This window comes from Canis lupus, chromosome 17 (assembly GCF_048164855.1).
Source record: "Canis lupus baileyi chromosome 17, mCanLup2.hap1, whole genome shotgun sequence".
Taxonomy (NCBI): domain Eukaryota; kingdom Metazoa; phylum Chordata; class Mammalia; order Carnivora; family Canidae; genus Canis; species Canis lupus.
This window is the reverse complement of record NC_132854.1, coordinates 56,066,158-56,093,986: the sequence shown is the minus strand read 5'-3', so window position 1 is coordinate 56,093,986 and position 27,829 is coordinate 56,066,158. Positions and strand designations below refer to the sequence as shown.

General features: G+C 45.5%; 1 protein-coding gene and 1 long non-coding RNA gene across 2 annotated transcripts in view; one reads left to right on the top strand and one right to left on the bottom strand.

The window, feature by feature from the left end:
- LOC140608157 (uncharacterized) overlaps window positions 1-27,829 on the bottom strand; it is a 109,264-nt gene that overhangs the window by 20,572 nt on the left and 60,863 nt on the right. Inside the window, exon 5 of the long non-coding RNA XR_012010182.1 lies at window positions 2,694-2,768. This is a non-coding gene — a long non-coding RNA (uncharacterized lncRNA). The remainder of the gene's footprint in view (window positions 1-2,693; window positions 2,769-27,829) is intronic.
- SIAH3 (siah E3 ubiquitin protein ligase family member 3) overlaps window positions 1-27,829 on the top strand; it is a 72,512-nt gene that overhangs the window by 27,350 nt on the left and 17,333 nt on the right. The gene's annotated exons all lie outside the window — the stretch shown is intronic.

The following is a 27,829-nucleotide window of genomic DNA, read 5'->3' as shown; positions in this document are numbered from 1 at the left end:
GAAGAGGAACTGACTTCAAAACCAAGTTCTGCCAGTGGCTATTTGTGTGATGTTGAACAAGTCACTTAAACGTCTTTAAGTCAAATCTGTCTACTTTATAAATGGGATGTAAAAATGTGCCCTAAGCTAGGTTGTGTGAAGATCAAACGGAAGAAATCTATCTTTGAACTTCGTAGGGTCTACTCCGTAGGCCATATAACATCATCCCAGTGATACTACAATGGGGGAGAAAACTGAAGCTCAGAGCCAGGAAGCCATTTGCCCAAGGTCACAGGCAGGCGACCCATGCTTCCGTAGGGACAGACACACTCCTTTTGATATGATTCAGCACCACTCCCTACACTGAATGGCCTATAATAGGGTGAAGCCACCAGAGGCACACTTTCAGGGCACCTGCTTGCCCAGAAGGCATTCGCGTCTTTTGGCCTCTGCCTAAAAGAGAAGGTAGGACAATTTTTGGGTGGAGAGAAGCTGGAGAGGCTTCCCATTGTCTTTGGATAGTGAACGTTTTGGGGCCAAAATGTTTCCAGGGCTTGGAGTATCACAGAATAAATAGACTAAGCTCTAGATACAGTTGAGAATTTACATTCAGGTAATTGAAGAATTTTAAAGCTGGAAGGCATATCAATCGTAGCTTTCACAGAAAAAAAAAAAAAAAAAAGAAAGAAAATTGGAAAAACTCCAGAGGTAGAATGAGATTTAAGGTTTCTAAAGTAGTGCCTATAAAAAGACTTGCCAGGGAAACTAGGGCAGACTTTCCTTGCAGACAACGGCCCTCGCCCATCCGCTGAAACAGTGGACAAGAGCTTTAAAAAGTCGGAAGCAGCAGTTCTCAGCCGTGACTGCGAAGTAGAATCACTGGGGAAGCTTCATGAGACCCCAGAAGCGGGGCCCCACCCCGGAACAATTAAGTCAGAATCCTGGGGGTAGGGCCCAGCAGTCACAACATCTCGGGCAATTCAACAGAGCAGTTGAAGCTGACCAAGGCCCCTCTGAAGCATCGTGCAAATATGAGTCATTAGCATGCAAGTGATCTAGGCCTATTACGGAATAAGATGCCCACCTTCTGCCAAGGTTCCAATAAGGACTAAGGGCTTTAGTCTACGGCAGGAGGGACCAACTAAGCCTAAGGAGCTGATGGTCCGGAGGGAGATTAAGAGAGTCCCCAGTGTTTGCCCTTCTCCAGCGTGATCCAAGTGTAGACTACCATGGAAAAGTCATGACCTTCATCCGGTCTTCATCTGTTCTTTAATAAAGAAAATAAACAGACCTGCGCACAGGGAATATTTAAGGCCGCGGCTAGCGGCCAGGGGGGCAGGAGGTGGAGTGTGAGAAAACAGCAGCTTTAAAACCAGCTCCTCTTTTTTTTTTTTTTTTCCCTCCTTTAAAACCTCTTCAAGAATGAGGATGAGTTGGTCTCTTCCAGGCCTGCAGCACACCCAGCTCTCACACACTATCTGCCACCTACACTGAGGGTATGGACTCTTTTAAAAACAATGGATTTTCTGATTGTGTCTAAAAACTGCATGTTTGTTTTCAAAATTTGGAGATGAAAAAACATAAACAGCTTAAACCTCCAAATAAATAAATAAACCAACAGTTTAAATCACCCATAATCTCATGGTCCAGAGGCAATTATTATTAACACTATTTTCTGCCTTTTGTCCTCATGATCATACGGATATTTGGTCGTGAAAACCGAAGCTCTCTTTCTCGTCTCACAGGTCACTCTTGAGTAATAACTCAGAGCTGAAGCTTAGATCACAAAAGATTCCAATTCAAATACAGCTTATTTGGCTACAAGATCATTCCTCTTAGTGCTGTGTGTTTTCACATGATCCAATAGGCTGCCTACTATACTTTTAAAAATTAATGAATTGTTGGGGAAATATATTCACCCCTAAGAAAGTTATATGACAGCTGAAGCACAAGAATCCAAATCACAGTCCTGAAAGATTGCAATTTTCCTGCTCACGGTGCCCAAGTTTATGAGAGTGGGATAGTATTCAGGTCTGATGTGAGACCTCAGGGTCTGCGGAGAGCACCCTGGCCTCCTTCAGACTGATAGCTCCAGGAGCCAGACTTCTCTGGGATGCCCTGGGTACCACCCCAAGAGCAGAGGCATGCAGTCTGAGCCAGAAACACACAGGTATGATCCGTTTCCTGTAACCGCCCCATAAATCACTCCTGGCAGGCATTTCCCTCAACCGGGGGGCCCTCAACCCCGCTTCCCCGAGGGTGATGCTGAAAGAGAAGCCCCAGAAATCAATTCGGGTGCATGAAAAAGAACCTCCAGGTATTTCCCAGTGAAAGAGCGTTCTGGTTCTCTCTTCCTACCCAACTTGCAGAGCAGAAGGCCTCCTCACTCCCCACACTGCACTGCCTCCCCGACCCACTCCCCTTGATCAGCAAACCCATAGTCAGGAACAGGTATCTGCTCTATCTCGGGGCCATAACTAGGGGATGAGATGATCTGTCCTAGGGCCACAGAGTCACTTAAATAACACTTGCTCATTTTCCTCAGCCCTGCCCCGCCAAAGCCTGACTTCCTCTTTGATTTTTTTTTTGTTTTAAATTGGCACCACTGATTTCTTGTAGAGGCCTTTGGTGGTCTGATTCTTCCCCAAGGACCGCACTCCTTGTGTGTACCGCGCCCCCAGCCATGCCCAACACTGTGCAGCCCCCAGACATACCCGCTTCCTCTGGCCTCTGTGAATCAGTGCCCACTGTCTGTCCTTTCTTCCTGACACGCTCTTCCCATCTGGTATCTGCGAGAAATGAAGTTCAATGGCAAATAATACCAACCGTGTTGCTGTGTCACAGCAGGCTGGAGGCCGGCAGGCGGCCCCACAATAGATGGTAAGCGCACAGGCCGGCAGGGCCGGGCTCCTATGGGGCTTGCCTCCTTTCTCAGCAATGCAGACGGTCCACAGGTGGCCCTGGCCATCCGAGCCAGCACACCCACGGAGGAAGGGGTTAAGGGCACATGCACTGAGGTTGCTTTCCCTCAAAGAGCTTTCCAGAAAGTCCAACTGACAGCCTCCACTGACATTTCTATGCCCCTGCCCCATCTAGATGGCAGGCAGGAAAAATGTACCATATATGGCCAAGCACATGAGGACCCCCAACAAAACGCAGGCCCACTTCTGAAGGAAGACAGGGAGACTGGAGGCTGAGCGGTTACTGGCAGTTTCTGTTCTACTAGGGCCCATCTTAGGGTTTGACTCAGGGGGCACCTCTTCCAAGAAGCCCTCCATGCCTTGCACGGGCTCACTTATGAGCCCTTCTTGATCTCCCAGTGCCCTCTTCGTGACTCTGGGTCAGCATTTAGGTAGTAGGTTTCTTGACCATCGCTCCTCAGAACGTGAGCACCAGGGAAGAAAAGAGTGCTTTATTCATCTGTGTCCCTAGCCCTCCAGCACCTGACAGGGGCTAAAAGTAAAAATATTTGTGTGTGATTACTGTTTTATTGTAGTAGGCTGATGATGGACCCCAGGCATGCCCACGTCCTAATCCCCAGGTCCTGGATATGCTACCTTCTATGGCCGAGTCTTGGCTCACGGGATTGAGCTCAGGATCTTAAGATGGGGAGGTTGTCCCACGTTACCGGGCAGGCCCCGGGTGCACTGGCATGAATCTTTAGAAGATGGGGCAGGGACAGATTTGGCACAGATGTATAGAGGGGAGGGTGATCTAAAGGGAAGGTGAACACGCTGGCTTTGGAGACCGGAGTGATACAGCCCCAACCCCAGAGAGAGGCCCAGAAGCTTCTCCAGAAGCTGGGATTGGCGAGAAAGGACCCTCTGCTGGAGCCTCCAGACAGACACGGCCCTGCCGCCACCTGGATTTCAACCTCGTGCTACTACTTCCAGATTTCTGACCTCCAGAACCATGAGAGAATACATTTCTGCTGTTTGAAAGCACCCACCAAGTTTATGGCTGTTTAAATTTGTTACCGCAGCCCTGGGAAAATATCACGCTTATTTACCACTTTAAAAAGTCATTATTGAACATAACTGCGTAGAGAAACACATCAAATACATACATGTGTGTGTATGTGCCTTAGTTTGGGTTCTCCAGACGCAAACCTGAGACAATGACATCGATGCAGGTGGTTTATCAGGGAGGTAAACTGAGGAAACGCCTGTAGGGGAGCGAGTCCATGAGACATAAATGGGAGGGAGCCATACAAGGTGCTTGCGTGAGCACACCACCACCATCAGGACCTGTTGAAAGGTGCAGGACACACCTCAGAGTCACCCCTTATGAAGGAGGAATCTGGGTATTTTCTTCCAATTTCTGGTCATTGTATGTCAACAGCTGCCCCTGGGGCCAAGTCAAAGATACTTGCAGTGTGAGGCATCGGCAGTTTGGGAAGGCGAGGTGGCTGAGGGGTGTGCGCAGGGTACCTGCAGACCTGCTGGGGATGGGTCACGAGCAGGTGGTCTTCCCTGCACATGTGTGGGAGGTGGCCATGCGGCACAGTGCATGAGAGCAGGGGCTCGGGGCTCTAACCAACCTCCTGTCATAGTCTTATCTGTAAAATGGGAATAGCAATTGCTTCCTAACTCATGAGATAGTTAGGAGGAGTAAAAAATACATATAAATATAAAACTGTGTATAAAATATGAATATACATTATATTTATTAAAGCGCTTACAGTGATGCAGACACTCTTTTAACTGTTTTATACAAATGGCTGGTTTAATCCTCAGTAATCCTAAAAGGCTGGAGGTATTATTACTCCTAGTTGCCTATGAGGAAATTAAAGCACTAGCTAGTTAAGTAGCAGAGAGAGGACTTGGTCATCTCATACCAATTCCTAATCACGACGGAGTATGGCCTTCTTTCAATGAAATAATATGACCTGATTTGAGGTAATAACTACCTGGTTGGTAACAGGCTCTCATAATAGTATTGTTGTTGTTGTTGTTCCTGTCATTATTGTTTACTACTGCTACCTCTAGGCACGTGTGGCTACTACAGACACTCTCGGAGCCCTCTTCTCCAGCCACAATGGAGGGCGGGTGGGAAACAAATGCTACCCAAAGCAGAGAGAGCCCCCTGCTGAAGTCATGTGAATGCACTGAGCAGTCCCACCGGCCTTGACCATCTTGGAGGCAAGGCAGGTGAAGGTGAGCGGAGCACTCTGACGCTGCTCTACCTCAAGCAAATCAACCTCAGGTACATGGTGTGGCCCCAGAATCCTACTGATATGAGGGCTGTGTTAATATTTATACTCAGATGAATGCTACCCCTCCAGGGTTTTATAGCTCAAAGTTTCTATTTATGATGAGACTTTTAAAGATAGATGCATATGCATAATTTTCCAGTCCACATGTCAGTGGAAATAAGTGGCTATAGATACCTGTCTTTTTTTTCTTTTTTTTCTTTTTTAAGATTTTATGTATTTGTTCATGAGAGACACACAGAGAGAGGCAAAGACACAGGCAGAGGGAGAAGCAGGCTCCCTGCAGGAAGCCTGACGTGGGACTCGACCCCAATGTGGGACTTGATTGCAGGACCCCGGGATCATGACCTGAACCAGAGGCATATGCTCAACAGCTGAGCCACTCAGGTGTCCCAGACACCTCTCTTCTCTAGCTGGGATATTAGCAGGTTTCCCTGGCTAGGCCTCACTTCACTATCTTTATTCCAGTCCAGCCATCAGGACCCTGAAGTGAAGAAGCCAGCAGAAGCAGGGTTATCAGTTCGCCAGACTGCAGGGCACCAGTCCCTGCAGGCTTGTGAAAGGAGGAGAGGGCCCCCTGGAGTTGTGCAATGTCATGGCACAGAACAGAAATACAAATTAGATGGAGCTCCAGCTTCAGCTCCTTATGCTCTCAATCCAGGTCTAGCTAGCACAGTTGGGCAAGCAGAAGGGCCCAGCCTAGCGACCTCAGCTTCCTGAGAACCTGGGCGATGCAGCTGAGCTCCATGCCTCGGTGTGTTCTCATCTCCAGAGTAAGGTTGATGAAGCACACATGGCTTTGCTGTGAGATGATGCATGTAACTTGCTTAATGTGACTCTTGGTTTTTGGAAAACATTATATAAATAATATCTGTTGTCATTTTTATTGTAAGCATCCCACACATTGCTGTGTCACCTTAACAATCTCTGTGGGTTGTGTGACAAATGAAGAAGAGACTCCTAAGAAGTTCATCAACTTGTCTAAGCCCTGGAGTCTCACTCCAGACTGGGGCAAGAATGGAATTCAGGGATGTTATTTCTACCAAGCCCTTTGAGATCATAGTGTGAATACTGTAATCAGTGGGAAAAGCCAGAAAGGTTAGTCTTCCCTGGTGGATAAGATGTAATGCTTTTAAATGAATCAGGCAACCTAAAGGTGCCAGGGCTTATCCACGGTATTAGTCAGGGTTCTCTGGAGAATAGAACCAATGCCAAAAGAGAGAGATTTATTATTATAAGCAATTGGCTCATGCGATTGTGGGAGCCGTCAAGTCCAAAGTCTGCAAGGCAGGTGGAAGACCGGAGACCCAGGGAAGAGTTTGTGTTGTAGCCGAATCTAAAGACAGTCTGCAGGCAGAGTACCCTCCTCCTCCTGGGAGCTCAGTCAGTCGGCTTTCATCCAAGGCCTTCAAATGATTGGATGAGGCCCACCCACATTATAAGGAGTGATGTGCCCTACTCAAAGTCTACCGATTTAAATGTTAATTGTGTCCAGGGGCACCTGGATGCTCAGTTGGTTATGCATCCTACTCTAGATTTCGGCTCAGGGCATGATCTCAAGGTCACGATCTCAGGCTGGAGAGATCGAGCTCTGCGATGAGCCCCATGTCTGGCTCCACACTGAGCATGGAGCCTACTTAAGATTCTCTCTCAGCCCCTGCCCCTCCACCCCCCACCCCTGCTTTCACTTTTTCTCTCTAAATATAAAAAATTAAATACATAAATAAATATTCATTTTATTTTAAAAAATCTTTTCCCAGAAACATCTGGACTGGTGTCTAACCAAATATCTGAGTACTTTGGACTTGCCAAGTTGACACCTAAAATCAACCATCACACCCAAAAAGATGAAATATTTCAGTATGACCCTTCCCCAGCAAGCACCCACAGTGATAGATTTTTTTTATTTCTGCTAGATCTTTTTTTTAAGATTTATTTATTTATTTATTTATTTATTTATTTATTTATTTATTTAGGAGAGTGAGAGTGCAGATGAGCAGAGGGAGAGGCAGAAGGAGAGGGAGAAGCAGACTCCCCACTGAGCAGGGAACCCCCACAAGACAAGGGGGTTCTGGGATCCCAGGGTCCTGGGATTATGCCCTGAGCTGAAGACAGACCCCTGACTGACTGAGCCACCCTGGCAGCCCTATTTCTGATAGATCTTTATGGACAAATAAACTTGGAACTTCCTCCAGAAGTCTAGAACAATCTGAACAGCATGGTGCTGTGGGGCAAGCTGAGGTCTGGGAGGGTGAGAGAGAAAGAAGCCTATGGATTGCTGAACTACCTTTGCAAGCACTGTTCCCCATGCCAACAAGTCTGCTCCCCTGTTTCTTCTTGCTTGCCCAGCTCTTGCATACTCTCTTGGAGGCCACTTCTGGGGAACCTTCCCTGATACCCCAGGATAATGCTGGTTTTCCTATTAAATATCCTCTGGCAGCCAGCACGCTCCCGGTGTATGTAAGTCTGTGATTGCTTAACAGCTTGTCAGTTTCTCACACTGAATTCTCTTCTTTCCTTTTTTTTTTTTTTTTTTTTTTGAGAGAGATATTGAGGAGAGGGGCAAAAGGAGAGGGAGAAAGAGAACCTTAAGCAGGCTCCACACTCAGTGCAGAGCCCAACGAGGGGCTCAATCTCATGACCTGAGCCAAAACCAAGAGTCAGATGCTTAATCAGACTGAGCCACCCAGGGATCCTACTCCCACTGAATTCACAGTATCTTGGGGACTATGCTCCAAAAACACTTCTTGCGTAGATGGATGAGTGTTATGGACCGCATGGTTGTACTCTCTGCCCCAAAACCTACACATTGGAACCTAACTTCCAGTGGGCAATATCAAAAGGTGGAACCTTTGGGGGGAAATTACATTTCAATGAAGTTGTGAGGGTGGAGCCCTCACAATGGGATTAGTGTCCTCCCAAGAAGAGAGAATCTAGCGCTCCCTCTGCCATGTGAGGATACAAGGAGACGGCCATCCGCGAACCTGGCGGAGGTCTCTCACCAGACACTAGTCCTGCTGCACCTGCTCTTGGACTCGCCAGCCTCCAGAACTGTGAGAAGCAAAATGCTGGTGAAGCCGCCCAGCATACGGCCTTCTGTTAGGGCAGCTTGAACTAACCAAGAGAGAGAAGCAAACAAGAGAAGGAATGACTTTGGAAGGCTAGGGAGAAGGGCTCATCATTACAAAGCTGGCCAAGGGGGTCTCGCAGAACAATGTTCTCTGTGTCTTAGTCTACTCGGGCTCTTATAACAACATGCCACAGACAGGGCATCTTATAAGCAAGAGGAGCTTAATACTCCCAGTTCTGGAGGCTGGAAGCCCAAGTCAGGGTGCCAGTGTGATCAGATGAGGGTCGTCTTCTGGGTCATGTCCTCGCATGGTGGAAGGGGCGAGGGAGCTCTTCAGAGCCTCTTTAACAAGGCAGCAACCCCACACATGATGGGTCTATCCTCATGATTTAAATACCTCCCACAGGCCCCACTTCCTAATACCATGATGCTGGGCGTTAGGATTTCAATATATGAATTTGGAAGGGAGAAAAACATTCAGACCATGACATTCGGGTTCCCTGGCAGCAGGTCAGGGCTATTTTTTTCTTGCCCCCTAAACCTTTGGAGCCGAACAGCCTCCTTCCCACACTCGACCTCTCCCCCTTCTCAGCTATAGGAGAGCATCACCACGCAGAGCTGAGGCCAGCCACTCCTGGCCAGGCTCACGTGCTCTGTCTGGGTCCAGTCAATGTGCTTGTGAGTGTGGATGGTGCCGACAGCAAGGGCCAGGTGCTCTCTCACTTCCCAGCAGCCCCCACGGGAGCCTGGAAAGCACGAGTGGACCTCCGTACACGAGCTTCCTCCTGCTTCTGAGAACAGACAGCAGCCTGACATTTCCAGCCCAGGAGAGGCTCGGCACCTTTAACTGCTACCTGCACTCGAGCCTACGCAGATACCCAAAACTTGTTCTCATGGCAGGAATGCCCTACGTGTGTCATCTGCAAAGGCTTCTGTATCACTGGAGCATCAGAAAATCCTAGGGCATTTCTGCTTTCTCGTTCCCGGGGCCTCAGGCCTTGCTGCTAGCATCCAGCTGCCTCACCAGGCTGCTCCGAGGTGCAGGGGTGTGTGTGGACGTGTGTTGCGGGGCGTGGGTGGATGTGGATATATGTGGGGGGCTATGTATTATACACACACACACACACCCATGTGTGTCACAAAAAAGCCAGACATTAAGCAAGACATACCCTGGGCTCCCAGTGATTCTGTGTCATGATACTGATCATTATAATCATTATAATATTAGCCACCCGCTGCTTCAGGATGCTGGTAAGGATTAATGGGATGCTGCTAACAAAGTGCCGTGAGTCCTTGGGGAAAGCTCTTTAGCAGGCACTGGTTTGAACCTCTTTCGGGTGGGAAGGAAAATATAAACTAGGAATGGAGCCACATCTGGCCACTGCCCTGCCATGTCTTAGCTGTGGGGCCTTAGGCCAGGATTATATCCTGTCTCTGATTCCTCCTCCATAAAATGGGCTCATAGGGTATGTCTGTTTTCTCCCCTGGGGACTGAGCAGGACAAAAAAAAGAGATCGTGTGAGTGAATACCCTATGAAAACTGGCAAGCTTGGGACATATCCCCAAGCTTGGCACCATCAACTCTCAGGCCAGGTCCCTGCACCACCAGGTTGGGGATCCACTGGCAGCTCTTCCTCAGAAGTCCCTATTCAAGTTCAAACGTGACTCACTTTCTTCACCTCCACTGGTGCTGGGAGGGGTCCTTTGGATGAGTGGCTTTAGGCTAAAAGGAGCACACGGGGAGGATCTAGCCCTGTTCTCTATGTCCTCAGCGTCTGTGCCCAGGTGATGTGTCCCTCCCCAGTCGACAGCTAAAGACTCTCTGAAAATCCAGATGGCACCTTCCCATGGGGTCCCCGCGTAGAGCCACTCTCACAGCAGGATAGGGCTAAACATTTACTGATTTCCCAGAGGCAGGATCGCCTTCCCTTTGGAAGACTCCTTTCTCCAAGTGACTCCTGAGCCCTAGGTCACTAGTGGTTGGTGTACATGGGGAGCAGAAGGTAGACCCAAAAGCCGCCAACTCCCAGGGAGGATGGGCTTGGGAAACCCTTGGGAAGAGAAACTGGAGCAGGGTGACAACAGAAGCGACCATCTCCTGTCCCCCACCGTAGTTTCCTAGCCCTGAGATCCTCAAATGGTCTCCTGACGCCCAAAGAAAACGTCACCCACAAGGTTTCACTTAGAAGACACGAAAAGTACTTTTCCAGAGTATCTATTGCTCCTGTCCACAAAGCCTGACCGCAGTTTTCAAAATCCATTTAGGCTGAAAAATTCCTTTCCCCTAAGAAGCGTTCACTGCCCCCCGACCGTGGCCAGAGTACCAACGGCGACCATCCTTAATCCCCTCCAACTAGTCCTGCTTCCCTAGGTTCAGAGAATCATCATCATCATCACTACCACTGGCACAGATTCACCACTCCTCTATACCAGGCAGGGTGCTGAGGTACACGAATCTCTCTCTTCATTCTGGAAATTACCTTATGACAGAAGTTCTATTACCGGCCTAATTTTACAGGTGAAGCTCAGAGAGCTTAAGTAACTTTCCCTAGATGAGCATCTGAGCAGCTGCACTGGGACTCAGCCCCAGGTCCCCCAAAACTCACGCTGTGAACTTCTTCCCTGTTTTGCTTCTCTTGGGCATAACAGAGTAGTTCCTTGACCACAGTTCCACGGAAGCCAACCAGAAGGATATGGGCGTGCAAGCTGTATATTCATTCTTTCTGACTCAGTGCCTGATTTCTGGAACGTCTGCCCCAGGCCCTTTCAGTTCCTGAACATGCAGACCTCATTTTATTTTTATTTTTTTAAAGATTTTATTTATTTATTCATGAGAAACACACACACAGAGAGAGAGAGAGAGAGAGGCATAGACACAGGCAGAGGGAGAAGCAGGCTCCATGCAGGGAGTCCGATGTGGGACTCGATCCTGGCACTCCAGGATTACGCCCTGGGCCGAAGGCAGGTGCTAAACCACTGAGCCACCCAGGCTGCCCGCAGACCTCATTTTAACTAAAAGTTCTGTGGAGACAATGAATCAGAGGGTCTAGAGCAAATTTGCTGCCTCTGGTCTCCAGAGCTGCCTGCAACTATATCAGGAGTGAAGACGCACAGCCAAATTTTAGCAGAACTCGTTCAAAGGAATCATTCTTCTAGAGTTTCAGTTCTAGACTCCAATAGTCTCAGAGTATTGCAACGTATTATCTCTCTAAGGGGCAGCCTCTGACTTGCAGCTTAGAAGTGTTCCAGAAATCAACCAGCTCCAGGCAAACGCTGGGCTAAACCTCTAGTCCTTCATCGGCCCACGTCCTAGCACTTTTCTATTTCCAGAGGGTGATTTGCTCTGATTCCAGGACACAGCAATACCCCACGTCTCAGCTACTCAACACCAGCTGCTGGTAGCAGGGTTTGAAAAATGCCTCCCAGATTTTAAGTATCCGGAGTGGTTTGCAGCAGCGCTCCATCAGCTCGATGACACACAAGAGTCGAGATATATGTGAGCTCCTGGTGCAAACCATTCTTCACCCAGGCTCCGTGCGAGAGCCGACTCGACGTGAGGTTCATCCCTCCATTTGGCCCACCAGCCATCACAGAGCAACCCCAGTGCCCACAAGCCAGGGCTGGGCCTGTCCCTCACCTCCGCTGGAATGCAGATGTGGGGCTGAGCAAGTGGGTGGGGGGACCCTGGCATCTGTCTCCCAGGGAAGGACGCGGAGCTCGGTTTCCTGGGAAGGTCCTGAACAGAGCACCGGCCACGTGTGCTAAGCTGAAGGCTTCTCTGCTACCCTTGATGATTTATGCCTTCGGCTCTTGCCCCAGGACTCTGCACTGGCTTAGGAACTTTGGGTGCTGTGGGTCAGGACTAGCAAAAGCAGGGACCCAGTGACGCCTCTGAGCCGGGCTGCCGAGAGAATTCTAAACCCAAGTGTTGGGGGGGAGGAAAAAAAAATAAAAATAAAAAAATAAACCCAAGTGTTTTGGGTTTTGGTTGCGCTCTTTCCCCTCCTTCCTTCCCTCTCTCTCTGCCCCACCCCCACCGCAACACATTATTTTCAAAATAACATTTTTCTAATTACAAAACCAGTACATAGAGGGGTGCTTGGGTGGCTCAGGCGGTTGATCGTCCGACTCTTGGTTTCAGCTCAGGTCATGGTCTTACGGGTCCTGAGATCGAGCCCCACGCTGGCCTCCACGCTCAGTGGGGAGTTGTCTGCTTGGGATGCTCTCCCTCTGCCCCTCCACCCACTCACACTCCTGTGTGGGCACACTCTGTCCCTCTCTCTCTCTCTCGAATAAATAAATAAATCTTTAAAAAGAAAAAAGTGTATACCAAAAAAAAAAAAAAAAAAACCCACTAAGAAAACCGTCATCTATCCTCCCACCCAGAGATGGCTGCAATAAGCATTCTGATATTTGTACTTCCAGTACATTTTTAGTGCCATCTACTTGATTGTATTTTTTCTGTAAGAAGAGAGTTAAATAGTGATATGCCTGTACAGTCCTACCTGGTTTTTTAAAAATATTTTTTTAAGAAAATAACATATTGTAAACACCTTACGAGGTCCGTCTGAAGGCACGGGCTCCTTGGGTAAGCGCTTGGGGCCCTCCTTAGCTCCGTATTCCCTGACTCGAGTCTCTGCCAGGCTAGAGGAACATGGGTCAAATCACTGACCTCTAGGCTGGGGCTCTCCTTGCCATCAGGAAGCCGCCGATTCTCCCCGTGGTCAAGAGTCATGCCTGGCAATTCGTCCACAGGGCACCGCTCTCCATCTTCGGCGGGCACACACTATTTATCTGGGATGTTTCTTACAATGTCCAGAGATACTGATTTCCCAGATCTACAGGCACAAAAAACCACGTCTAGTACTTGCAGTGATTCCCAAGCCATAGTCTATACATTTCCAGTGTCGACTTAAGTGTGGAATGAAAATTATGGAGTCCATTTAAAGGTCTTGGTTCTGGGGAGCCCCCAACACACCCATTCCACTATCTCAACGCCAGCAGCTCAGCCAATTACCTTAAGGCAACCACCACTGAGAGGTCAAAGGTTACACAGGGCAGCCTCAGGATTTATGTCCACCTCAGGACTCATTGACCCTCATCGACTTCTTTTATGAGTCAGGACCAGGAAGGGACCATCAATATTGTTACAACTGGGTTGGAAGCCCACTCGTCTACCATGTGGGACATACCACCCGAGGCATAAACAGACGGCTCTCTGGCTTCAGAGGCTCCTTACTCCACTAGGCTCCTTTAGATGAGAAATGGGTATAAGTTGTAAGCATATTGATCATTTGAGGAGTGCATTAAGTGTAACTGGATTTAATACATACTTTAGGTTCTCACTGCATCAACAGAGGAAGGTTAATCTTAGCCATCCTCAAGATTCCCCACTTTTTCCAAGTTTGGAGGGGCCAGTGAAATATTCTAGTAGATGTTTGACAATCAGCTCTCTGGGGCGGGAGAAGGGGAGCGGCAGGGAAATATGCATATACATGTGTACATAAATTTATGTTAAATTTTACTGACATAGGGACGCCTGGGTGGCTCAGCAGTTGAGCGTCTGCCTTAGGCTCAGGGCGTGATCCCAGGGTCCTGGGATCAAGTCGCATATCAGGCTCCCTGCAAGGAGCCTGCTTCATCTCCCTCTGCCTGTGTCTCTGCCTCTCTCTGTGTGTATATCATGAATAAATAAAATCTTTTTAAAAAAATAAAATAAATTTTACTGTCATAAAGGATGTACGACACAATTTTAAAATAATCGTAAAATATGCAATATTTTTCACTTTGAATTCCACACAGCTGCACAGAATGCCTTCCCTGGTTTTGCTGAACTCTTGTACCCCTACGCAGCCTATGGTGGTGATGCAGCCATTATTTACCAAAATCAGATTACAACAAGAAGCCACCACATCACTAATGAATGTGTGTGATTTCCATATGAATGTTGGTATTTTATGTTAACATACAAGTGAAACAACAAAGGTAAATGTCAGAATATCACTCACTCATCAGTGATGCGAACTGGATAATGATCTTACAATACTAAAAGAATATTCCATCAATACTGTGTGCTAACACAAGGTAACAGCTACACACATGACACACTTAAAAAAAAAAAAAAAGATTTTATTTGTTTATTTGAGAGAGAGCCTGAGCAGGGGGCAGGGAAAAGGAGAAGCAGGCTCCCTACTAAGCAGGGAGCTCAGCTCAGGGGCCAATCCCAGGACTCTTGACCTGAGCCAAAGGCAGATGCTCAACCAACCAACTGAGCCACCCAGGCACCCCCACATGACATACTTTTAAGTTTAATTTGCCTTATTAGCATTTTTTCCATCACCTTCTTCAGTCTGTTCTAGACAATCAAAAAACCAGGAAATCAAGCCCTGATTCCCAGCATTTGTCGATCCCTGAGGTGCAAACACTCCCATCCATAGCTAATTTCAAGCTACCAACATGACATTCTTCTGGAGGAGATGCTTACCATTATTTAGTATTTCCACCATCCAAATAAAGATACAGATTTATAGATAGGTAAATAACTTCAAGAATGCATATAATAGTAAAATAATTAGAAAGTGATGAGTTTGGGGTATTTATTGCCTTTGTTCTCTATATAATTTATCTAATTATCAGTTCACATAATTTGATTTTAACAACAGCTGTATCGGGGATCCCTGAGTGGCTCAGCGGTTTGGCACCTGCCTTCAGCCCAGGGCCTGATCTTGGAGACCCGGGATCGAGTCCCACATCAGGCTCCCTGCATGGAGCCTGCTTCTCCCTCTGCCTGTGTCTCTGCCTCTCTCTCTGTGTCTCTCATGAATAAATAAATTAAAAAAAAAAAAAACAGCTGTATCTAACAATCAGCTCCCAAAACTCCTGAAACTTCAATAATTAGCTCTTGTGAGCTGATATACAAGGGGCCTGAGCACTGTCAAATGGTTGGATCTGGTGGGCATTCTTTCTAGCTATTGCCGTCTATCCATAATGACACCTGCTAAGAATTCTCGCTAACATCTAGCTTCTGGTCATTGGTCTAAGCAAGGTCACTGCTATGTCTTGATTTCTCTATACACTGTCTTCTCCAGGTACACGAGCTCTCCCTCAGTTCACTTCCATGGATAAATGGAGATGCAGATTTTAAAACTCATTAGGACAGTTGGAGAATCTTCTAGTAATACGCAATGCTTTCTGCTCCATTAAATGTACTAAATAGACTCATATCTATTTAAGTTTATTTTTGGACTCTATGCTGTTCCATTGGTCTGCTTGCTTTTTTATGCAGCAGAATCACACTGTTTTAAACTCATTCTATGTTTTACAAGTTGGTTGGCTGTTCTCTTTCACTGCTATTCATTTTTCAGTAATATCCTAACTATGCTTTTGTGCTTTTTATTTTAAGATTTTATTTATTTATTCATGAGAGACACACAGAGAGAGGCAGAGACACAGGAAAAGGGATAAGCAGGCTCCCTGTGGGGAGCCCGATGTGGGACTCCATCCCAGGACCCCGGGATCATGCCCTGAGCCAAAGGCAGACGCTCAATCACTGAGCCACCCAGGTGCCCCTTTCATGCCTAAACTTTTAAAATTCACCTTTTTTCGTTGTGCTTTTTAACTTATTGGCATATTTGTTATGCAAACAATACAAAAATGTCAACATATTTATGATATTCAACCAACCTATTCATGAATAGACTATATATATATTATACTTTTTACTTACTCAATTCTTTGTGTTCTTCAGTAGCATTTTAAACTTTTTTTTTTTTTTTAAGATTTTACCTATTTATTTGAGAGAGAAAGAGAGCACGAACAGAGGGGAGGGGCAGAGGGAGAGGGAGGAGCAGACTGGGGTTGAACAGGGAGCCCAACATGGGACTCCATCCTAGGAGCCCCAGGATCATGACCCGAGTTGAAGGCAGATGCTTACCTGGCTGAGCCACCCAGGTGCCCTAAACTTTTTTTTCTTATAGCTGTGAATGTTTCTAGTAAAATTTATCCTAGGTATTGTTTTTAATGTGTATAACTAGTTTTTGAATATAACTATTAACCTATATTAAACCTGTGCTTTCCTAAGTTCTTTAATATAATACTTTATTTTTCTACTTATGCCTCTCATTTCCAAATCTTTATAACTCTTATTTATTTCTACTATCAAATTGCATTGGCTACTTCCTGTGGAATCTTAATAACAGTACAATGAGCATTCTTGGTTTGTTCCCGATTTCAGTGATGCTTCCAGAGTCTACCCATTATAAATAATGCCTGCCTACTTATTAAGAAAGTTTCTATCTAGTTCTATTATTTATAAGTCTTATTGAAATATAATTTGCATACCTTCTAAAGTATATAATTCAGTTGGTTTTCATATCTTTACAGAGTTGCACAACCATTACTATTAGCTAAATTTAGAAAACCCTCAACACCCCCAAAAGAAATCCATACTTATTCGAAAGCACTCTCATTCACTCCTCCCCCCACCCCCTGGCAGCCTTAAATTTACTTTATAGGATTTACCTATTCTGGGTATTTCATATAAATGGAATCATACAATTTGTGTCTTTTATGAATGAAATTTTTCACTTAAGATGATGTTTTCAAGGTTTATCTATGCTGTAACATGTATTAATACTGCATTCCTTTTGTTGCCAAATAATATTCCTTGAATGGATATATACTACATTTCATTTATTCATTTGTCAGTTTATAGGCAGTTGATTTGCTTTTTTTCAAGCGTTGGCTATTATGAATGATACTACTATAAACATTTTTTTAAAGATTGTATTTATTTGAGACAGAATGAACATGAGTGAGGGGCAGAGGCAGAGGGAAACAGGGAAGCAGGCTCGCCACTAAGCAGGGGAGCCTATCCCAGGACCCCAAGATCAGGACCAGAGCCAAAGGCAGACACCTAACCAATGGAGCCACCCAGGTGCCCCTGCTATAAACATCTTTGTAAGTCTTTGTGTGAACATCAGTTTTCACTTCTCTTAGGTGTGTACCTGGAGTGGATTATATGGAAACTCTACTACGTTTGACCTTCTGAGGAACTGATCGAATGTTATCCAGAGCAATCGCACCATTTTATATCTCCATCAGCAGTGTGTGAGGGTTCCAGTTTCTCTAAACTCTTACCTACACTTGTTATCTTTTTTTATTTTAGCCATCCTAGGAGTTAAGCTTTCTTACTGGGGCTTTGAATTACATTTCCTTAAAAGCTAGTAACAAAGAACATTTTTTATATGCATATTGGCCATTTATATATCTTCTTTTGAGAAATGCATTCTCATATCCTTTGCCCATTTTAATTTTAAGTTTTTATTCAAATTCCACTTAGTTGGGATCCCTGGGTGGCGCAGCGGTTTGGCGCCTGCCTTTGGCCCAGGGCGCGATCCTGGAGACCCGGGATCCAATCCCACATCGGGCTCCCGGTGCATGGAGCCTGCTTCTCCCTCTGCCTGTGTCTCTGTGCCTTTCTCTCTCTGTGACTATCATAAATAAATAAAAATTAAAAAAAAAATTAAAAAAAAATTCCACTTAGTTAACATACAGGATAATACTAGTTTCAGGTGTACAAGATAGTGATTCAATACTTCTCCTTTACTCATTTTTATTTATTTATTTGAGATAGAGAGAGTACACAAGCAGAGGGGAGGGATAGTGGGAGAGGGAGAAGCAGAGTCCCCACTGAGCAGGGAGCCTGATACAGGACTCTATCCCATGACCCTGGGATCATGACCTGAGCCAAAGGCAGATATTTAACTGATTGAGGCACCCAGGTGTCCATACTTTACTCATTTCTAAGTTGAGTTATCTGTTTTTTTGTTGTTGAGTTGTAAGAGTTCTTTATATATTATGGATATAAGTCCCTTACCAGATACATGACTTGGATATTTTCCTCTCACTTTTCACTTTACCAAATGTTTTTCAACAGCAAGGAAGATCTTTTTGATCTATTTAAATGGTGAATCATATTAATAGCTTTCTAAATATTGAAACATCCTTATATTCCTGATATGAACCCTTTTTAGCCAAGGGATATGATTCTTTCCATATGCTGCTGCTGTATTCTATTTGCTACCATTTTATTTAGAATTTTACAATGACATTCATAAGTGAGATTAGTCTATAGCTTTCTTTTTTTGTATTATCTACATTAAATTTTATTATTTTATTTAAGTAGATCATTTATTTGGTAAAGAATCCCTCCAAAACCATCTGGCCCGATGGCTCATCTTGCTAGAGCTATGGGCAAGGAGTGAAAACTGTCTCTATTGCTTCTTAGCAACTGATGCATTTAGATTTTTCTATCTTTTCTGAGATTACTTTTGTTAATTCATCTTCTTTAGAGAAAGTATACATATACTCATAGAGGATGAAGCAAAATACAGTTTTATAATTTCTACACATTTCCTCTCTGCCCTGATTCTCATTTCATATTTTCACATTTTCCTTTGATAATGGCTCAAGTTGTTCTTTGGGATGGCAACATGCTGAATACAGAACTGAAAGTATCTGAGTGCTTTCATGAGTTTCCCGAAGGCCTCTGACCTCTGTTTTAGAACACTGTGTTATCCACAGCATACCCCCTGCCTATTTCAAGACATGAACAGTGGCTCCTAGTAGCAACAAATGTGGCTTCCCTGGCTAGTGTATGAATATCTTCATTGAGGAATTATTGTAATAATCCAGAAGCCTTCCCTACTGTTCTTTCTGCCCAGGGACCACACTACCAGGTCCAGAAGAAGGGTTAACTCGATAGCTCCTTCCCTGCCTCACCCCACCTAGCCCTATCCCCTCACCATCATCCCATCAAGGCCCAGGAGCTAGAAAAAACTAGACTCCTGTCACCCTCCACTTCACTGAATTTTCTTACTCTTTGTACTGATTTTCTGGTGGATTCTCCTATGTAATATCTCAGTCCATAGACAAAGCACTCTCCCCTCCTGCTACCTGTGTCTCTCAGAGTCAGCACAGACAGGCACAATCTCCACCAAAACTCAGCCTCACTGCCTCTTAATGTTTTCATCTGTTGGCTGAGACCAATGCCCTGAACGTAGGGAACACCAGGTAACAAATGTTATCAGCTGGCTGAGTGGGCAACCTTACCTATATTCAGGATTACCTGAAACACTGGATGCGAAAACACTTTTTTAAATGCTAGTGATGGTTCAAAGTAATGGTTGCTGACTGGAAAGATGGCGTACGAATGAATAATGTAACATGTCATTAAGTATCTGTTGAAAACCCTGCTGTGTGAAAGGCTCCATACACATCCATGTGCCAATTATGATAATTTATCATAATTTTTTTTACTCACTTGTGTTAGAAGGCATTCAATAGATGGTCATATATGCAGGATATGGAATGGATCAAAAGTGCTGTGAAACCCTCTGCCACCCCTCCTGCTCCCCACCATGGTCTTGTTTTCAAGGCTCTCAGTCATCGGGGTATATTGTTCCTGCCCAGCCTTAGTTCTCATTCCTCTGCCGAGGCCTCATGAGGCTCCTGTCCATGCTTGAGGTGTACTCCATCTTCCAGGAGTGTTCCCATCTCGTCCTTCCACCACCCAGTCTTCATCTAATATTTCTGGCCCATTTCTGGAGTCTCCACCTACCTAAGCCTTCCCTACAACTCAAGCCATTTGATGCCGATGAGAGCACAACCTGCTTCACTCCATGAACTTTTACACTGCAAAAACATATGGCTTCACATATGGCAGGTGCTGCTGAGCTCCCTGATGGACAAAACAGCAATGTCAATGGCCGTGTCCCCTCAACACATCACCCAGCAGCCAGCGTATTCTAATTACCGGTGTATGCTAATTGTTAGGGACCCCGGGAGGAAATGGCTCTGAACCTACAATCAAAAGTTGACATAGGCAAAATCTGCCCCTCTCATGGGATAGGGGGACAGTCACGGGAGTGAGGCCCCCTTCCCCTCCCCACCACGAACATGGCGCCAGGAGAGGTCACCCACAAAGACGATGTTCTATCTCATTACCAATTCAGTCCCCGTGGAAACCCTCGCCAGGGCCCTTAATTTCTTGTGTTAAAACAACAAACGAGGTGACCACAGCACAATCTCTAATAGGTAGCATGGGTCAACAATTATTCATTTGTACTAGTGCTTTTCGCATGACGGGCCGAGATGAAAATTTGTCCTCTTCCTGGCAAGAGCTATAAATTAGTTTTATGCTACTGTTAAACCCAGAGGCAAAAAAGGGAAGGGACTGGAAGTGGGGGAGGGTCAGGCAAATAAGGCCTGACCACTTCCAGCGACAAAGCTACTTCTTGGACCGTGTAGACAAGGGGGAGGGAACAGCAGAAGACAATGAAATTGGGCCAGTAAAAAAAAAAATGGATGCAGAGTCTCTTACACAAGACAGCAAACTCTTCGAAGATCTGAACTCAGTCTTATTTTTCTTTTTATCCCAATATCTGGCAGGTGTGCTGAATGAACGAACTAATAAATGATGGGCTATTTGCAGCAATTGTGTCCCTCTCAGCCACATCCGAATGCAACCAACTATGTCACATCCCTATGAGTGCTCTGTGAGTTCTCTGGGGCCAATGGAGCCAGTGCAAATGGTGGTGTTAATCAACATTTTTTGACATGTATTGTTCCATAAGATACTAAGCAGAAAAGAAAACAAATTATAATAATTTACGTATAGGTATTTATGTTTAAAAGCACCGGAAAAAGTATGCACCAAAATGTTAATGGTGGCATTTGCCAGGACGGCGGGGCATTCTGAGTTTTCTCTTCTTCATACCATGCAGAATTCTCTAAAATTGGTGTGATGAGAATACATTCCCTTCTAATCAGAAAAAAAAAAAAAAAAAAAAAAGGTTGGTTTTGGGTTTTTGTTTTTTAAAACTCTCATCCTCCCTTAGTTATCAGCTAGAAAAAGAAAACAGTGTAGATCATCTAGGAGATGGGAAAAACCACCCGTGCTTGACTTTGGAATCTGCCACATACATTTTTCCCCCCCAAAAGATTTATCTCCCTAATTATGCTTTGCTCTTTACTTAATATTAGGATTAGTTCTAAGTCCCTGAGCTCCCTTGCCAACTAATGAGCTGAACTACATGGCAGGAAAAGTCAGGTTGGAATGAAATGAAATATGAGCTGCAGATAATCCGCAGGCACATAATTGAGCTTCAGCGGCACACACAGAGGTGGGTAGGAGGAGGCTCTGGGCAGGGGGCTCAGTTCCCATGCTCCAAAGCCAGACTCCCGAGGATCAAAACCCCAGTTCCATTGCTGCTAACCCGGAGGTCTTAGGAGAGACTTTATCCTTTCGGTGCTCTCGTTTTCTTGTTTCTTCATTTGCAAACTGCTAGAGATGATGGTCTCTACCTCCTGGAGCCCAGAGGAGGATTAAATGAGACGAGGCGTGTAATGTGTTTAGCGCAAGCCCTCAGCAGGTGCCCGCCGGGACAACTGTGCATTCGGGGCACACCCTGCCATGATTTGCATCCATATAATACCTCCTTCCAAACGGATTTCACTTTTTAGAATACATTTTAACATATTCCTCTTATCCTTCCTCTGGGAAGGGAGGTGGGTTTCGTCATTCGCATTTTACAGTTATAAAAACGAAGGCCTGGAAAAGTGAAAAGAGTTGCTCTTGGTTTTGTGAGGAGGAGGAGGTGTGAGACCACATCTCAGTTCTCCGTGAGCCAGCTTCGCCCTGTGCCCCTGCCCTGCTGCCATGGCGCATAATCTATGCCTCTGCTCCCTTTCTTAGCCAACGCAAGGAAATGTAGGCTTTCATCCCGAGGCCTATTCATCAAGACTTGTGAAGATGAGCCAGGGAATTACTGTTAAGTGCTTGGCCAAGATCAAATGCTGTGCACATGCCGAATTCTAGTAATAGGGAGAAACTGAAGAGACCCCAGTTCATGGTGGTTCCCTGTCACGAGGCTGGGACGTTCTCAGGGCTGGGATTGAGGACCTGTCATTTTTGCGTTTTACAGAGGAAGGCTTTGGTGCCATTAGCAATTTATCTTCCTTCTGAAATATTCTCCAACACTGGATTCATGGAAGAATTTTTCAGCATAATGGGATGGGGGAAATGAGGAAGATAAAGTCCTCCCAGACTCCCCTTCCTAATTCATACAGAAATCACTTTCCAGACCCTTTAAATGCATCTTAGCTCCTTCCTCAACCACTCCCGTCCAAGGCTTTCTTCTTTTCCCTCTTACCTTCCCTCTCTTCCCATTGGGTTTGGCATTAAGACAAGAGAAAGTGAAAAAGGACAGGGCAACCTGCACTCAACCCTCTGCATGAAACTGGACAAGGTGCCACCCTAACCATCCTCCTACAAACCCCTTCCTGGCCTCTGACAGCATTTGCCACCCTTACCAGAAAAACCAGGTCTGTGACAACAGGAACCATACCATGTTGGTTTTGTTCACTATCTTATCCCCAGCATCTAGCAACTGCTTAATGTATATTTGTTAAATGAATGAATGAGTGGGTGAGTGAATGAATGGATTCCCTGTGTAACAGAACAGCATGGAAATCATTGGATGCTGCCCAAGAGAGTGATGTTTCTTTATATGTTACTACTTAAAACAAGAGGAGGGGGCACCTGGGTGGCTCAAGAGTTGGTTGACTATCCAACTCTTGGTTTTGGCCCAGGTCATGATCTCAGGGTCCTGGGACTGAGCCCGGCATTAGGCTCTGTGCTCGGCAGGGTGTCTGCCCCCCACCCCCACCTACATGCCCAGGCTTTCTCTCTCTCTCTCTCTCCCCTCTCTCTGTGAAATAAATAAATAAATCTTAAAACAAAACAAAACAAAACAAAAAACAAAGAGGAGGGAGCTGCTTCTAACTTCTTAACCCAATGAAAACCCAATTAAATGAAATAGTAGGAAATGGCAGGCAGTCATAAAAATGAAGAATTTATTAATTAAAGCTAAGCTCTCTGAAAGAATGAATTTAACTACTTTGCAAAGAAAGAAGATAAACCAACTTCCCATCCTGTGCTTAACACTTCTCTCAGACTGTAATTCCTTCCTGCCCCTCCTGTGAAGCCAGTCTGTGTTCCAAGCTCCGCCCGGCTATGCAGGCTCTGAGGACTGACAAATTAAGTGGTGTCCTGTGGAATCAGGCAGCCCAATTGCCTATGTTATAAAGGTACTTTGGAACCTGCAGGGATTGGAGGCTGTTGAGGAATCAGAGGATTAAGAGGAATGTCTGAGATCACTAAGAATCCTCTGATTCCAAAAGGGATGCCCAGCAGGCTGCAGTGCAGGGGTGGGGTGGGGTGGGGTGCTAGTCTAGCTCCTCCTCCTCCTCCAAGTGTTGTCTGTGACCCAGCAGCTCTGACCTGCAGGCTGGTTAGCAATGCAGTCTCAGCCTCGGCCCAGACCTGCTGACTCAGAGTCTGCACTTGCCCCAGATGCCCAGGACACCCGTGTGCACACTGCAGTGTTTAAGGCGCCAGTCTAGCCTGCTTTCTGCCACGCAGTGAAGAGTTTTGCTGCTTGTGACACTATAAGGGATGTTATGGGATTTATATAAATGTAAGGTACAATATCAGGTGCTGTGGATCGCTCAGAGCTTCACATGTGCCTTTCCTTCTACAACATTCCCCTAGAGCATGGGAAAAAGCAAACAGATAGGGGGCAAGCCCAGCCCCCTGGTTGACCCTAGAAATGACCCAAGCTACAGGTATCATCCTAGCCCGTAGATGAGGGGGGACTCAGGCTCCTTCCCCTCGGGCTGGTTGGAGAGTCTGAGACACTGGTAGAAAGTGAGCACCCTCCAATGGGGAATGGGAGAGATGTGAACAAAATGGGCCCAACATTGAAAGGTAGCCATGGTGAATTCTGGAAAGAAATACACTTACGGGGACAATTTCAATTGCCTTGAAGTACATGGGGCTAATTATCTTAGTGGACACTAATAAGTGTGTTCCTTAGAGACACATGGTGACTGTAATAACTCAAAGATGAATATTGGATGAATGAGTTATTAGGGACTGGCCAGACTGCTAACCTCTCAAGCCCAGGGGGCAGCTATTCTCCCTTCTGCCTTCCTAGACCTTTCCCTGAAGCCTAAGATTTTTATTAAATATGTACCCAGCTACTGGGAAAGCTTTAGAGTCAATAAAACACCTGCCCCACCCCGCTTATGGGTATTTACTTGGAGCTGTCAGCCACTTTCCATGGAGGTACTAGTCCTTGGACTGGGGTGAGGAGAGCCACACTGCAGAGAGGGGAGGAGCCTATATGCAGCCAGGCACTCACCCCAAAGTTAGGGTACGCCTCCTCTAACCCGTTGACATGCTATGGTACCAGTTGCAATCGTCAGCCCCTAATCTCCTCTCAGAGGAGCCTTCTGCCCCAGAACCAAAGGGCTAGGCTGCACCACTCCAGGCATGACTGTGAATACCCTCAACTGCTCCTCCCAGTTCCAGGCCCTGCATCCCCCCTGAAGTGTCAGCCACAAGTGGACTTTCCAGCCCCGTGGGACACTTAGGTACCCAGGGCCTGTCCCCTCTGTGACTCTCATTCCCAACCCACAACCCCCTAGGTATTAGCATCACAGGTGACCAGATCAATCCATGGATCAAATGAGCACATGGCAAAATGAAAGAAAAGCCTTTCTAGGGTTCTTTCTTAAGCTTTATACAATGTGCCCATTTTATAGTGACCTAGAGACAATGGCCACATCCACCATGCCCCTTCTTCTGTTTGTTCACATCTAACATGCAGTATATATATATAGCATAGCAATATCTTGATGGATTTACGTGTATGTGTGTGTGTATCCATATAACCACTACCTAGATCAAGAGTTAAAATAGGTCCAGCCCCCCAAAGAGTTCCTCATGTCCATTCCCAGTCAGTATTCCCCTACACAAAGATAACCCCTGTTCAAGCCTCTGTCACCATAGATCAGTTCTGCATGTTTTTGAACTTCATATAAATAGGATTATTAAGTATGTGTTCTGTGTCTAGTGTTTCTTTATTCATCTTACTTTTGAAATTTATCCACACTGCTGTGTGTAGCAGGAGTTCTTTCTCTTATTACAGCTGTGTAGCATTCTATTGTGTGAATTTACCACAATGTGCCCCTTTAAAGCACACTGAAGTGGTTTTTAGGTTTGGGGCTGTTATGAACTAATCCTTCTGTAAATATTCGTGTGCATGTTTTTTCATAGTATAACACTCATTTCTGGCAGGTGTTGAATATAACCATAGAAGGTCTGAGATATTCTACTTGTAGGTTCCCCAAGGAGCCTGCCCCAGTTTCATAGTTGCCGGTGGAAGACATGAGACTCTTGGGTCAGAGATGAGGGGCAGTTTCTTAACCACAGCAATAGCAACAGCTAGGGTATTTGCATCTTTGCACCAATTCCTTGAAATCCAGTTTCCACAGGTAATGCAGAGAGGGTAGACGATGTCTGCACACACAATAATGTTGCATTATAAAAGCTCAGGGAACTCAAATCTCTTCTAATGCACAGTGAGCATGCCTGCCCTTAATTCCGAAGGAAGATGTGGTGTCTGTGTACCAAAGCTGTAAGCAAACCTATCTTTTGCTCCAGAGACACTATGTCTATAGTTAAGGTTATTCACTACAAAAACATCCTTGAAAACAATGGTCTGGAATAAATGTCATTCAGTGCCATGCTTGCAAGATGTGCAAAAATGCAAGAGATCAATGAAGAATTGTTTCCCAACAAGTATATGCCCAGGAGTGGAGTTGCTGAGTCAAAGAGGCTGGCATATATTTAGCTTCAATAGATGCTAAATAAAAAATTTAAGAAAAAAATAAAATCCCAAAGTGATTGTATCAATTTACACTCCCATTAGCAGCATATGGGAGTTTCAATTGCTCCACATCCTTGCCGACACTTGGTATTGTTGATCTCTTTCACCCAAGCCATCCTGATATGGCCATACCTCTGTTTTTTCAGGGACTCTCCCACAAAGCGGGGCTGCTTACATGTTATCTATAATGATGGTTCAAATCATGGTGAATACCACTGCCGAGGGCAATGTAGATTGGAGGCTCTTGGAGAAGCAGAAAGACGCACAGGGCAAACTTCTCTCAGGAAATGTGCTTCAAAGATATAGAAAATATGAGGCAGTTCCTAAGCAGGGAGAGCTGGTCTTAGGGGAAGGCACTGCCTATTCAATGCTCTTCAGGGCCTGCCACCATGGCTGAGAGACCTCAAAGAGGAAAAAAGGATGCATGAGTGGGGAAGGTGGGAGGACCAATGACCGGACCTGCTCAGAGGATTGTCTAAACTTTTCTAGAAGCACTGCACTGGCCAGGATGCTAGGAAATGATGCTGGCAATGCAGATGATGAAGAAAGTGATAGTAATCACTGATTGAGTACCAACTATGTTCCAAGCCCTAAGCTAGGCTCTTTACTTATATTAAACTACTCTGCATTGCAACAGCATCCACTGGCCAGTGGTGAGATGGAAATGGTCAGTAAAAGGCTTTTGCTAGTGAAAACATCTGGTCTTGGGTGAGAATCGTCAGGGAGCTTTAAGGGACATCTGGAAGGGCTTTCGTGTTTTTATTATTTCATCTAATTCCTATATGAGCCTAGAAATTATGCAGGGTGAACTGCCTTCGCCTACATCTCAATCAACTAGCTGATTGACAATAAAGATAGTAGCAGTGAACACAAGGATCATGGTAATAATATCTTCTTACTCTGGGCTAGGTACTACCCAGTGTGCTTTGTATCCCATTCAGTCCTCACTTCAACCCTAAGACACAGTATGATTCCCATCTTATAAAGAAACTGAAGCTTTAAAAAGTTAATTAATGAACCCACAGTCACAGTTTTTAGTAGCAACGCCAGGATTCATTTCCAAGTTTGTGACTTCAAATATGTTTTCTTTCTACTCTGAGCACTATCTTTCCATCTACTCTTGATTAAATGACATACTTCTTATTTTAAGGATAAGCTTATAGGAAGGCCTAATTTGCTAAAGCTGATTATTTGGGAATTTAGCCTTCTGTTGCAAGATTTGTGTGAAATGACCTGGTCCTCTGCTCTAGATTCATGCATTTCTGATATTAGCATATGGATGTGAGTTGATGATCATTTTGGATGGATTATAGGCTACATCCATGCCTGTGTGTAGGCACAGTGTTTTCTGACAGTGAAGCCATTCCCAATCTTAATCATCCAGGAAAGAGGCAAGTCCTCAGATAGCAAACCAGAATCCTAACTGGGGGTCCTAGGCAGGCAGAGAACCCCTGCTTCTCTCACAGCCTTGCCATTATGGGCCTAGAAGACTTTGAGGAGTACAGTATGCAGGCATGAATTCATCAGTGGTAGAAAATTTGGAGACTGGGAGCCAGGATGGACAGACTGGAAAGTCCTAGAGGACAAGCCTACTATTACATGCAATAAACTAGACCTGCCCCTAAGCACTGGTCCACTTTGGAAGTTTAGTCAGAGTGAGCTCAGGAATGCTTCTGCTACATTTTACTTTGAATCTGCAAATAAATAGCTCAAAGAGACACCTGGGATCAGGGACACACATGAATGAATGCCTCTCTCCATTGCTTCCCCAAG